The sequence below is a fragment of the Hibiscus syriacus genome, unplaced genomic scaffold, assembly GCF_006381635.1.
Source record: "Hibiscus syriacus cultivar Baekdansim isolate YM2019G1 unplaced genomic scaffold, ASM638163v2 tig00112123_pilon, whole genome shotgun sequence".
NCBI lineage: Eukaryota > Viridiplantae > Streptophyta > Magnoliopsida > Malvales > Malvaceae > Hibiscus > Hibiscus syriacus.
In genome coordinates, this window is record NW_024063257.1 from 39,775 (window position 1) to 55,335 (window position 15,561).

A 15,561-nucleotide genomic window follows, 5' to 3' on the forward strand; every position below is an offset into this window, starting at 1 on the left:
TACTTGGAGAGCCCCCTGGTTGTTCCTCAGTGACGTTCTTTTCCAATGTAGGGACTCTGACACTATGACCTTATCTGAACTTTGGGATGCAGTTGGGTATGCTCCATTGTTAGCACTTAGACATTATGGGGCACGTCAGTTTGTCCCAGCAATATGCGGACTAGCTAAATCAGAGTTTGAGTATCACAATGACAGTTATAAGAAGAGGATCAAAGAGATTGTTGATTCATGGAAGAAAGTGTTACGGATGGATATTGTGGCTGCTAAAGACATGCTTACCACAGACTATTTAGAGTGGCGAAGATTGCGAAAAAACGACAACACCCCGGTGCCAAACTGTGAGGACACATGGACCATGGAGGAGCATCTCAGGCATGCCCCTTCTGGACTTGAGATAACCAAAATAGAGTTTGAGGCTGTGAACAATGAGCTGGGGAAGAGGATAAAGGAACTTGAGGTTGAGCGCTATCAGTGGAATCTAGATGTCGACTCTCAGAAAGATCGAGCAGACAAACTAGAAAGAGAACAAAAAAGAGTCCGTTTAGAGCTTGAAGACTTGAGAAAGGGGTATCAAGATAAAGTCAAGGATAACTCCAAGTTGAAAGTGGCTTCTAAATACTTGAATGAGAGAGCTTGGAAGGAACAGATGAAGACTGCCCAGAGGCGCTTAGCAAGCAGTTAGCATCAAAACCAATGCTTGAGAATCCGGATGGCTGATCTGGAGAAACAACATGAGAGAGATGGCAAAACAATAGCTGAGTTAGAAGCTATTTTAGATGGGTTCAAGAAGCAAGCAAGCAAGCTTTAGATAGTGCCCTTCGACGGATGTTTACAGTGGCGTTTCTGTTGGGAGCAAGCACAACAAAGGGTGAAGGCCAGAGACGCAGTCATCCGAGACTTCCTGGATCAAGTACAGAAGGCAGCTCGTCATCTACACGGCCTGGCAAGGGAAGCTGGAATGGTCCGACTAGGCATACAACCAGTGACAGATGAAGACAGAAGACTTGTCAACCTACTAGAAGCTATTCGGGGTCTAGAGGATTTAGTCCGAATGTACCTTTGATTATTTTTACGTCTCTTACAAGATAAAACATTTTTGTCAAAGTAAATATTATTTATAATAATAGACATTTTTTTGGATCAATGCCTCGAACATTTCATACATTCTTGCATTTTTGCATTTTTTTACATCTTCATCTACATTTTTAAGCATTTTCACTAACATGAAATTAAGTCATGAAGGATTCGATGAAGTGGTCTTAACCACATGACACCACATTGAAGCAAGATTTTAACAATTAAAGAAAAAGTTGAAATCAATACAGTGGGAACCTGATCAGTTGATTGTAGGACAAAGCCTGCTAGGATGATCTGAAAAAAGAGTCCACATATCCTAAGGACTACGATGTTGAAGCTGTTTGCAGTTGCCACATAAGAAGGCCCAAACATTCATCTGAAAATTGTAAGGCGCTTGCCGAAGAAGGGGGCATGGCATATACCATTTGCACGTAGAGGATTGCTTTGTTTGAACACGTCTTTGATCTTTCATGTTTGCTTAATCTTTTAAAGGATTGAATTTATGCTACTTTCTAAGGTAGAGAAATTGAACAAATTTTAATCTTTAGTTCTTCGAATATTAAATGAATTAAGGATTCTTTTAATTCTTCAAGAATTACAGATTTTTGACATATGACAAGATTAGACCTTTCTTATCCTGTCTCAAACCCCAAAATAAAATACCTTGATTCTTTACCCAAAATAACTCATGGTCATTACCAAAAAGACCAAATTCTTGAACATTGCCTTTATCTTTTCGATACACCCATACCTTTTTGGACTCAAAATTGACATTTTAATACCATTAAAACCCAAGGCATTGAGTTGTTCATCTGAACATGAGTGTTATTCTAAAGACACAACTTGGGGCATCTCGCGGGGAGCTTGAAAATTGAGACATATGAGGAAAAAAGAAGAAGAATTCATCCGAAATAATTCTATCATGCATTAACTACATTGTTTTCATGTGAATAGAACTAATCCTGAAAATCTATCGCCCTAGGGATACCTCTTCTGTGAAGACTTACATGTATGAAATGATGAATGGCTTTATTTCTTTATCCCTTCACAACAGGAGAAAATATATATCCCTTGTGTCCCCTTTTGAGCCTATAGTATTTTTTTCTTCTGATTCAACCCTAACCAAGGATCACCCTCCACACTGGGGGGCAATGTAGAAGAAATCTGCTCACATGAGTGAAGACATCGATCCAAAGGTGGACCAAATGGCAAGTGCGAAGATCTAATCAAGAACAAAAAAGAAAATAAGCAAAAGAAGAAAAAAAACAAAGAAAAAGAAAAACAAAAGAAAAAAAGAAAGAACAAAAATCAAAAAGAAAAAGGGACAAAAAGCACATGCAAAGATTCCCTAAAGACAAATGGCACATCAAGCTTCAAACTATGAGATTGATCAAGCACAATCATTCCCAAATCACTGAATCACTTCACTCGAAGATCATAGAGCATCAAGAGAAAGAGACATTTTGAACAAGACAAGATTGAAGGCATCAGAATGAATTGATCATTGGTTCAAAACCCTGTAACACTTGTTTGGGCCTATTTATCCTTTTCTTTCATAACCATGAGCCCTGGCCTACATTACGTGCCTTAAAAGTCCCTTCTAATCATACATGGATTTCTAAACAGAAGAGACTATCTTCAGATTTCATCCAGGCCATTAGGATTAATCTTTGTTTGCAAAAAAACAATGTAATTAATGCATGGTATAGAAAAATAACAAAGGGGGTTCAAGACGTAAATCCTGAATAACGTCTTGAAACTAAAGGAGGGTTCGAGTTGAAAACCTGAAAAGGCGGCTCGAATATAAAAATTGTGCAACTGAGGCGATCACACAAGTTCCTTGATACGGCATCGCATAATCCGAGTGTAACCACGAAGGTTGGGAGTCAGAGAACACTTCTAGTAGAGGAGCATGCAAGATACCGATCAAACCTTTGAGCATCAAATGCCAAACCTTTGACCAAACACAATAACCTGAGACTTTTTTATCCTTTCCTTACTAAACCATTTCCCAAAGATAGCTTTGATCTTGGCACTTGTCAAATAGCTATAATTTATTGAAGGATTAACATTATAATTAATTCTTTGATATCCAATGAACTCTAGTTTTATGATTCGTCTCAATTGTAAAACCGTGAAAGGGACAATATTTTCAAAACTTTTGATATTTTCAGAACTTTGAAAATAAAGGGAAAAAACATTTTTTTTCAAACAAGACAGTCTCTCTATAATGGATCTTGGTAAATGACATGTGACTCTTAGACACAAAACTCATGCTCAGAATCAATGTTGAAGCAAGAAATGAGGAACATTTGGGGCATCTTTGAAGATTCAACATCAAATATTGGGGTATTTTTGGATATTGGGGCATCATTTGGGGATTCAACATCCTAATGCAAATTATCAAACCTTTTTCAGGAGATAAAATATAACCAATTCATGTTACATGCATCTTATGCATACATTTTAGAGCATCATATTTATCATTTTCCACATACATAATTTTTGCAGCTTTTAAAGTCTAGTTTCGACTTCAAGACGAAGGATACTCGATTCAAAAGCACCTTTAAAGATTCATGTTGGTTGCTTAACTCAGCAGCAAGAAGCTACACTTCGACCAACTCGACAGATTGAAAGTTTCTCTCGAAACAACATAATTTGCTCGAGAGTGGATTTCAACTTCACGACGAAGGATATCTAGCTCGAAGACAAACTTCACAATAAAGGGGTCTCAACGGTTTCAACTTCACGACGAAGGGAATTGTATCCACCCGCAACATACAATACTTGGATTTCAACTTCACGACAAAGGATATTCAAGTCAAGGCTCAACTTCACAATGAATGGGCCATCCACGATTTCAACTCCACGACGGAGGATATCATGCCACTCGAGACAACACAAGTTCAACTTCACGACGAAGGGACGGCTGGTTGTCAACAAACAACTTCCCAATTTCAGAGCCAATTTCAACTTCACAGCGAAGGATATTGGACTCCAGACAACGCAAGTTCAACTTCACGACGAAGGGACGGCTGGTTGTCAATAAACAATTTCCCAATTTCAGAGCCAATTTCAACTTCACAGCGAAGGATATTGGACTTCAGACAATGCAAGTTCAACTTCACGACGAAGGGACCGCTGGTTGTCAATAAACAATTTCCCAATTTCAGAGCCAATTTCAACTTCACAGCGAAGGATATTGAACTCCAGACAACGCGAGTTCAACTTCACGACGAAGGGACCGCTGGTTGTCAATAAACAACTTCCCAATTTCAGAGCCAATTTCAACTTCACAATGAAGGATATTGGACTCCAGACAACGCAAGTTCAACTTCACGACGAAGGGACCGATGGTTGTCAACAAACAATTTCTCAATTTCAGAGCCAATTTCAACTTCACAACGAAGGATATTGGACTCAAGACAACACAAGTTCAACTTCACAGCGAAGGGACGGCTGGTTGTCAACAACAATTTCTCAATTTCAGAGCCAGTTTCAACTTCGCAACGAAGGATATTGGACTCCAGACAATGCAAGTTCAACTTCACGACGAAGGGACCACTGGTTGTCAATAAACAATTTTCCAATTTCAGAGCCAATTTCAACTTCACAGTGAAGGATATTGGACTCCAGACAACGCAAGTTCAACTTCACGACGAAGGGATCGCTGGTTGTCAATAAACAACTTCCCAATTTCAGAGTCAATTTCAACTTCTCAGTGAAGGATCTTGGACCCAAGACAACACAAGCCCAACTTCACGACAAAGGGGCGGCTGATTGTCAATAAAATTTCATTCAGAGTCAATTTCAACTTCACAGCGAAGGATATTGGACTCGAGACAACACAAGTTCAACTTCACAATGAAGGGACGGCTGGTTGTCAACAAATAATTTCCCGGTTCCAGAGCCAATTTCAACTTCACGACGGAGGATATTGGACTCGGAACAATGCTACTTACTTGGATTTCAACTTCACGACGAAGGATATCCAATTTCAGGCTCAACTTCACGAAGAAGGGAATCGTGCACACAAGCATCATCCATCTTTAGATTGGATTTCAACTTCACGACGAAGGATATCCAACTCAAAGAAGGAGTATCTGTCAACAAAGACCTTCGAGTTCGACTACGCTCAACTCCAAGACACATCATTTACAGCATAACTCAAGGCTAGAAGGGTTATCTGCCATCAAAATTGTCTAGTTCGATTCCATTCAGCTCTATGACATATGAATCACACTACTTTCCGGTTGCAGTCGATGTTTTCAAGTCGAGAAGAGGACCTGGGTTAACCTTGCCTTAGTGACAAGCAACCATTTTCAAGCAAAAGCTATCTGTCAATGAAGATTTCTAAGTTCGATTCCGATCCAAGGTCTTTAAACCGAGAAGAAGACCGAAGGGCAATGACAAGCCACGTGTTGATTCAAATTCTGAACTACGGCTTCAATTTCATATCATTTCAAGATGAACTCGGCTTCACGACGGAGGAGTCATCCGTAACTCAATTTGACAGGGAGTTATTAAAACATCAGAGTCAATTTTCAACTCCACCGAACGAAAAGTGTGTCTTTTAATCTTTGCCCTATCCCCGTTACACGATTATGGGCAAAGAGGGGCAGCTGTCAACACACCTTTTCGTCCTACTAGAATTCAAACTCCTAAAAATATGATAGAAATTTTCTAGGATTCAAACTCCTAAAAATAGGATAGAGTTCTACTATGATTTAAACTCCTAAAGATAGGATCCACAAGCACTATAAATAGCCATTGTAACTCATTATTGTAACACACGATTTACAGACAAAATACAGAGGAAAGCACGAAAAATACAAAAGTAAAGCTATTGTAAACGATTCGAAAAGGAAATAAAAGGTAGCATTTTTTTGATTCGTTCATTTCTCGCATGAGCACGTTATTTTTCTTGAGATTTGGTTTGAATAATCCAAAACATGGGTTGCGCCGATGACAAAAAATAGGTGGGGTTTTGAAGTTTCGAACCTAGATCTACCCCGAGGCGTGTTCATTTTTTATCCCCCTAATGCGCAATATCAACGTTAATTGTCTTTCAAATTTGGCCTCAATCTTTATTTTTCTTTATATTAGTCCTTTTATTTATTGTATGGATATTTTTATTTATTTATTATTTACATTATTGTCATTATATAAATATATATACATATGTTTTTTTTAAATGATTTTCAATTGATTTTTTTACACTATATATTATTATTATATATACATATATTTTGTATTTATTTATATTCATTTGGTTATTTTTTAATATTATTATTTATATATATATATACTTTTTTTAAAATATTTTACTTATAAGCGTATTATTACCATATATATATATATATATATATTGTAATTATCTTTATTTAGTTTTTTTTACTTTATCATTATACGTATATATGTATGTTTTAATAGTTTATTTATAAGCCAATTATCATTATATGTATACTTTTATATTTGATTTATATATTTATTTATTTTTATTTTTATTTTTTATTTGTTTATATTATATTATATTTTCATATTACTATCATTATTGTTATGATTATTATTTTTCTATTTTACTCATTTATATATATATATTTAATATTTTATTTATTTATTTATTTATTTTTCCTTTTATTTTTATTTATTTTTACTTATTTTTATTCTTCATTTTTTTTCATTTATTCATTTTTTCCTCTAACACATCTTATGACTTTTTAAGGGTATTTTTGTCAATTAATCAGAGGTAAGTAATTCATGATCAAATTTTACCTTTTAATTTAAAATTACAATTTTCTTAATTAAGACAACTGGAAATTACGTAGTACCGAAAGGGCGGTTCAAGGGTGCTAATCCTTCCTTGACCGTATCCGACTCCCGAGCCCGACATATTTCTGGTAAGACGCAGATAAGGTAAGAAATAGGGTATTCGATCAACCCATTTATTTTTAAATAAATGATCGGTGGCGACTCCAATCCACATTTTTCAAGTCGAAGCCCAATTCCGGGGCCCAACCGAAAGACGGTTGCGACAGATCCCAAAGATGAATATCATAGAACAAGTTTAATTAGATACAAAATTCTTCATTTTTCACAAGATAATCCATTTAACAAACATGATTTGGCTTGGTCTCCAAATCTGAAGTGGGTCAGAGTTTCGGCTAGGATCTTTATACTTGAAAACTATGCCCCTTAAGCACTCTACACCCTCTTAGACTTGTGTAGAAGCTTTATTCAAAAATACGACCCATCTCGGAGTATGCTACTGTGGCATTGGAGTTATGCATCAGATCTTGATTATCAGACTTGTAACAACTGTAGACAAGATTTTGTAGTTGCATCGTTGTTCATATAAAGTGATCACCTTTCAAATCTTTAGATGTCGTTATGCTAATAGTCTGAATGACTGATTCTTTAAGTGAGCTTCCTCCTTGTTCTTTACAAACTTCAATTAGTCAATAATGCATGTCTATGTATGTGACTACTTGATTGATAAAATTTTTCTCTATTTATGAAAATTTCCAATTAGAGAGTTATCTGCGGATCAACACCTTCATGTTATGCTATGATGATGCAATGCAAAAAAAGCGAAAAATTACAAAAAAATGAGTTAATACAGGTAAAATAATCGATAAAAAATGATATTTAGAGATAAATATAACATTTACCCATTCATAGTATCTACCCAAACATGCTTTTATCAAATTATAATCCTACCCAAACATGTTTTCTATCCAACATGATTTATTTCAAGAAATTAAACCTAATCGCATGGTATCTAGTTCACATGCTTTCATTCGGAAAGAAATTTATTATGTGTAGCAAAAGAGTAAAAGTGCAGAGTCATTCCTCCTTTGTGTATATCTATTTCGGAACCTATTGACAGATATAGGTTTTGTATGGCTCTACCTAGAGCGATCGATCTATGGTTCACTGCATGTATGGTTTCGACTCTAGATGAAAGGGTACTCGAATTTTCCTTTATGTTGGTGTCTCCTTGGGCTGTCAAACCCTCAACCCTCATCCATTATAGACTTAAGTGGGTTGAGTTCAATTAAAGGAAGTACATTCCTTATGTCTACACGGAGGGCTGCTCACGAAGATCATAAGGGCATGTACTCCGGGAATGATTCACTAGCCTGTGAGGAGGGCTACTCACGAAGGCACTGTGACTCAATCCCACTTAATGGGAAAAAGATCGGGTATATATCTTATGACATGCAAATGCACGTGACGTGTATGATGAAGAACTCACAAACCTTTTGAAAAAAATATATAAAAGACCAAAACTTATTTTTGAAAACCTTAACAAGTCTGAAATCAATGAAATCAAACATCAGTACAACTATTTATAAGAGAAAATGATGCATGATTATGAAAATTGAAATTAAAAGGATTGTAATTTAAGTAAAGGTTCAAATTTATAAAATCCCCACCACACAGACAATGTATAATCGAATAAGGCCTAATTCTCTAGTGTCGTCCCCAGTGGAGTTGCCAAACTATCATAACCATTTTAAAAAAATCAATTTAAAAATAATTATGAGTTTAATTTGGAAATTTTGGATTTTTTTATTTAATTTGAAATTTGGAGTCCCCATCTACCTTTGAGTTAGGTAGATCGAATACCTAAAAATATCTTTTAAAATAATTTCAAGGAAAATCGTTTTAAAGACAAAAATTGATATGTGTGTCACTAGAAATTCATATTTTTCAGGATTCAGGAGTCGATTACGCGTGAAGAAGAATTAGCACCCCCACAACGCCCAAAATTAGTACTTCTCGATTATACATTGTCTAAGTATTTGAATTTTACAAATTTAAATTCAAAAATTAAATTACGATTCTTTTATTTCGATGAATTTTAAAAATGAGTGGATTTCTTCTTAAAATATTTTACTCAATGTAAACGGTTTAGTTCACTCATTTTTATTTAAAAAGGATGTTCCCTTTACTATGTAAATTAACAGAAATTAAAATCTAGTCATGTTGGACGCAATACCATTAACTTACGACGCAAAACAACATTGCCTTTAATATTCTTTTTGAAAACGAGAAAGCAAATGCATGACATATGAATGTAGCAGTAATAAATGTCATTTACAAGATGAATGAAATATCAAATTACATAGTGTAGACACTCAATTTCTCCCGGAGTTATTTTTTATTTATTATATATGTATATAGTAATATAGTCTGTGAAAATATTTTTGACGAAATATAATATATAATTTTCAGAAAACGATTTTCGAAAATTTATATATTATATAGTTTTTTGAAAACATTTATATATTATATAGTTTTTAAAACATTTTTGAGAAATTATATGATATATAGTTTTAAAAACATTTATGAAAAATTATATAATATATAGTTTTAATTTTTTTTTTGAAATTATATAATGTATAGTTTTAAAAACATTTTTGAAATTATATAATGTATAGTTTTAAAAGACATTTTTGAAAAATTATATAATATATAGGTTTAAAAACATTTTTGAAAAATTATATAATATATAGTTTTAAAAACATTTTTGAAATTATATAATGTATAGTTTTAAAAACATTTTTGAAATTATATAATGTATAGTTTTAAAAAACATTTTTGAAAATTATATAATATATAGTTTTAAAAATATTTTTTGAAATATATATTTTATAGTATTATTATTATTATTATTATTATTTTCTATTTACTTGTTTTATTAATTAGTTATTTATTTTATTTATTATTATTATTATTATTATTATTATTATTATTATTATTATTTCTTTCGTTTTTGTCCAGGTCCAAGAGAGTCCAACGGGTCCAGTCAAACGGGCCTGACCCAGCCCAGATTCCAAGCTAGGGTTTCTCAACATTAGTCCCAGCGTCGCAGGGCTTACAGCCGTCAGATCAAGTAGTGATCAACGGTTCAAATCGTGTGATAGCTAGGGTTCTGAAGCCCTAAATGTTTCATCAAATGCGCAGCCAGATCTGGACCGTTGGATCTGACCCAATCCAACGATCAAGATCAAATCAATGAAGATTCCAGAAGTCACGCTAACAGCAGTCAGTCACACCGATCACCGAGATTTCCGGCCGAGGAGATCGGGACTGACCCATCCCAAAATCCCCGATAAACCGACCACGAGCATATAACCACGATCGTCGAAACGACCACCGGTGAGGGGTATAAATACCCCCACCAAGCTACTGCCATGGGGGAGGAGAACCCATCAACCATCATCACAAAACCACAATACATCGAGAAACAAGAGACCACAACTGAGTACAGAAAAAACCACAACCATCACACTACACAACAGAAACCAAGATCGACAACGAGAGAAACCAAACAGTAAACAAGCACCGCCACCAAACCAAAACCACCAACACGAAAAAACAAAACAGAATCATCGAACCACAACAGAAAACACAAAGCAAACGAAACTGAACAGCCCACCAAAAACCATATCCGAAAGCAACAAATAGACCAAAAACCAGTGCATGCATCGGGGTTGATTCAGGAGAAGAAAGGTCGTCGGGAAACGAACGGTTTTTACGAAAAAGGTAGAAATGTGAGGTTTTTTCTTAGATCTACATTTAAGGGATATGATTTTGGTTAATCGGAGGTCAGATTTGAGTTTACGGGGTTAAGAGGAGTGTTTTGAGTGATTTGGGTTTTTTCGGCTCGGTGACCGGTTTCCCCGATGAGGGGAGCTGTAGAGAGAGATGAGAGAAAACCTTTCTCTCATTTTTGTAGAGAGATGAGGGAAGAGATGCAAATGGACGGAATGGCCCTGGAAGGCCGATTTTTGGGGATATAAATATCCCTTCGTGCGACATCGTTTTGAATGAAAGGGGTCTGCGTTTTGAATTTTAGGGTAAATTGTATCCCTAGTCCTGTAATTTGTGTTCATTATATTTTAGTCACTGAATATAACTTTCATCATTCCAATTTGGATTCTGAGTTTAACATGTTTGCGTTTTGGTCACCAATTTATGTTTTACTCGAAATGACCCAGGCATTTTTTACAGGTTTCAATTTAGCCACTATGCTTTTGTTTTTCCTTTTTCTGATTCCACCACTGTATATTAAAACTTTGCATTTTGATCATTTTTACTTATTCTTCGATTTCCTTGTTAATATTCATTTTTAACATTTTTTCATTTTCAATATTCATTTTTTTACTTTATTTTAACTTTTTTCCCTTTCTTTTGATTTATTATTTTCTTTTTTCTTCTCTATGATTTATTTAATGTTTATTATTATTATTTTATCTAACATTTTTTCCTTCATTCTCAGTGGTAATTTCAATCAATCAAAGGTAAGCAATTCGAATCGAGTAATCTAAATTTTGATTTAAATTTTTATTTTCGCAACTAAAGACAACCGACAAATTAATTGGTACCGAAAGGGCAGTTCAATGGTGCTAACCCTTCCTTGACCGTAACCGACTCCCGAACCCCACCTAAATTCGTTTTAAAATGGTCGGTGGCGACTCTAACCCAATCAATCCAAGTCGAAGTCTAATTTTAGGGCCCAACCGAAAGACGGTTCCAACACATAGCACAAAAAATAATAATAAATAAAGATAACACATTTAATCTATATTTATTAAGATTTAAAATTTGTGGAACATATTTTCTCATATGCGTAATAAGGAAAGACAATCCAGGTTTTTGGATGTTTTCCTCATAAATCGCCTTTGTTTGAGACGTTACCAAAAAAAATAGAATTAAATTTATTTTTTAAATATTTTTTATTAAAAAATATAAATATTTGGAAATAGTTCTTTTATTCGAAATAAGACACATTTATATAAATAGAATAAAATAAATTCAATTACTTTAATACATCATAAATTAATAAATAAACAACTAATAATGTAAAAATCATTTTATTCAAATAACCCTCGAAAAGGCGGCCCAAGTTTTCGGAAGTCTTTCACAGATTAGTCGAATAGTGTATAGGACTAAATTGAATAAATTAGATTAAAAAAAGGCGAAATAGATCAACCAAAATCAATAAAAGGGAGTTATGCAGGCGAATGACGAATCAGGGTAAGCTCTAATTCTTCTATATGTTCCTTTTTTCGGTTCTCTTTTTTTGTTCTCTTACTTTCCCACTGTTTTTTCCTCTTCTTTTTTTTGCTCGATTCGGATTTCTCCACCTATTTTTTGTTAGTTCGAATGTTCCTCCTCCTTTTGGTTGTTGCATGTTTTATTTTTATAGATTTGAGTTGGTGGCTGAGAGTGATGATTACTTTGTGTTTTTTTGGCTTTTCTCAGGTCAAGGGCGGCTCTGATAGTGACGACGATGGTGTTAGACAACGATGGCGGCATCAGGCAGCGATGGCAGAAGCTAGGGCTAAGTTTCATTTTAGGTTAGGTTCTGGGCTACGGTTTGGTTTGATTTTGTTTGGGCCTGCCAAAAGTGTAAATAATTTTAATACTACTACTACTAATAATATTAATAAGTCGGACGAAAATTGGTTGCTATTATCAAAATGCCTACATTATTGGATTCTTCAATTGAACAAACAACATTATCAAATTTGAAAGTCATTGATCTCAAGCTTTTTTTAACAATCTTTACCTGACCCATACTTTCTCCATGAACTTTCATTTTGTTTGCTGTAGTAAGAGTTATGCCGAAGTACTCATACTCTCTTCGAAGTGCTTGGAGTTACGCTCTTTTGACCCTTGTTGAACCTTGGCACTTCTACTTCATGGAATCCCAAATACTCTTAGCAGTATTTTTTTTATCTAAAATGGTCTCCAAAATGGAAAGGTCAATGGCCTGAAACAGATAGCTGTTTACCTTCAAGTCTTTTAGTTGTTGCTCGGCATACGTCCTTTTGTGAGTTTCAGTACGCTCCATTTTCTCTGCTGCAGCAGGGACTCCACTTTCCACAAGACTCCAATACTCTTTTGAACGCATCCATAAGCATGGCCCAATGATCACAGTGGCCATCGAACTTAGGAATAGCAGGTTGAATAAAAGTACTCTTAGAAGCCATTCTTCAAACACTTGAAGACTACTGTTTTTTTCCTCTCTCAAAATAAGTCCCAAAAAAAATTTGATTCCAAAATTGTTAGATTCTTGGCATAAAATGTTCATGTTCAAAATAGGTGAATTTTCACTACTTCTTGAGAATAAACAAACCTTCGGCTTATATAAGCCTTACAATAACATAAAGGAGAAAAACAAGCTTCATTGATTCTGCTATCTTGAATTCACCCCAAGTAGTTTTAGTATCCCAAATAAATAGGAACTTATTAACAATAGAAAATCATAAAAATCCTAACATTCTTGTCCAGACCATCAGCAATGGAAGCAACGGTTGGCTTCCTCAAAACATTAAGGCCAACAATGGCGTCAACGTCCTTGGTAGCTTGCCTTCGTGAGTTATTGAAATACCTAGGGACTGTGATAATAGCATTTTCAGGATTTGGCCCGAGTAAGCCTCTGCAACCTCTTTCATCTTGGATATTCCATCTTCATCTTCCTTCTCACTGCATTTCTTAACCCTCTCCATCAGTCCTTCAAACTCTCGTTTTCACTCAATCCAGCATTTCTTATAATTCCTAGATTTTTTTTTTTGAAAAAAGAAACCTCAAATCTCTTTTTAATCCATTTCTTTCTGCTGCTGCGTGATTTTTTTTAATGATGGGTTGTTTTTCATTTTCATTTTTCTTTTCAAATTTGAACACTCATTTTCTGGTTGTTTGAATTTTAGGGATCTCTTTGTAGTATATATATATTTGAGGTGGAATTTGGACTGTGTTAACTCAATGATGTGATTGGATCAATTCAATCTTTGATTTTTATCAATATTGGATAGGGCTGTAAATGAGACGAGACAGATTGCGAGCTACTCGAGATCGACTCGGTTAAGGCTCGGTAAATACGCGGATCAAATGGACTCGACTCGAACTCGAGCTTCACTCGAATTCTTAACGAGCTACTTGATACTCGACTCGAAAATCTCGTGAGCAGTTTGAAAATATAATATATTAAGATTTTATTTTAAAAAAATAAATTATTAATAATATTAACATTTATGTGTTGATTTTTGTTTAAAAATACAATAAGGCTTTCATGTATTTAAGGTTTAAGTTCGAGTTTGAGTTTTATGATTCAATATTGTTAAGTTTCAGAATTTTTTTCATTTCGAGCCTTTTCGAGCTGCTCACGAGCTTCAGTTCAGGATTTCGAGTTCGAGTCGAGCTTAAAAATTTTAAACTCGAGAGTTTTCGAGTCGAGTCAAGCTCCATTTCAGAGTTTTCAAGTCGAGTCGAGCTCAGCAATACTCGAGATCGACTCAGCTTGTTTACGCACCTAATCATAGACACTAGTAGTGTCGTAGATGTGTTTGAAGAAGAAGAAAGATGAAAGAAATTGAAGAAAGAAAAAATATACCGCGGTTGAAAAGTCAAACAAGTAAAAAAATAATTTAAAATGCCACATCATCTAGCTATTAGAGAGAAAAGGGTTGAGTGACTAAAGAATTCAATATATAAAATTTGATGAGTAAATTAAAAAAAAATTAAATGCACAATGAGTAACATTAGAAAAACTGTAAAGTTTAGTTAGTACATTTGTAATTTACCCTTAATTTATTCATCTGATCAACTTAAAATGCAAAAGTCAATTCCATCCCTTATTGAATCTCTTGTCATTTGGATGGGCCTATTTTAACTAAATCTAGAAATAGCTAATATATGGATATCATAGTAATTCTCTTTAAAATATAGAAAGAAATTATAGTAATAATCTCATATTGAATCATGTTGAAGACATTTTATCCTAAACTCGATTTTATCTTTGCCTCAACTTTATCCTTCACAAAACAGATCCCAATTCGATCTCGAATCTCAGAAAAATAACTCTATGTAATTAGATCGAGACAAACATTAAAACAATTCAATCAACGTAGACGCAAGGGGAGCTGGTATTAGTAAGAAAAGTTAAAATATACTCCAAGTGGATGTACTCTTTATATAATTAAATTTCAATAATATTTGAAATGTTGAAATCCAATTGTTGATATTCCTTTTATTATATTGGTTGATGTGGTATTTTGAATTAAAACTTTAACTTGACAGCTATGTATCAAAAGAATGACGTTGTAATGAGCCTACTTTTCTTTAAAGATAAACCCTTTAATGTTGCGTACAAAATCAACTTGGGTTTTTGAATTCGAAAAACGAAAAAAAAAATAAAAGATTTTGAAAATAAAAAAAATGTGGAAAGAGTCGAGGGACTTAAAATCATATTTTAAGCAACAATAAATTAGCAGCCCTCGAGCCAAAGTCCATTGATACCGATTCTAGATTCATCTAGAGTCTAGACTGCAGGCAAAGAGACAACATTAAGAATTTCAAAACCATGTGAACTTGACTAAAAGAAGAGACAAAGAAAGTGTATGTACGAAGAACATGAGCCATCATGACGACAGCATCACGTTTTAGGGCAAAGAATTCTGACCCTGT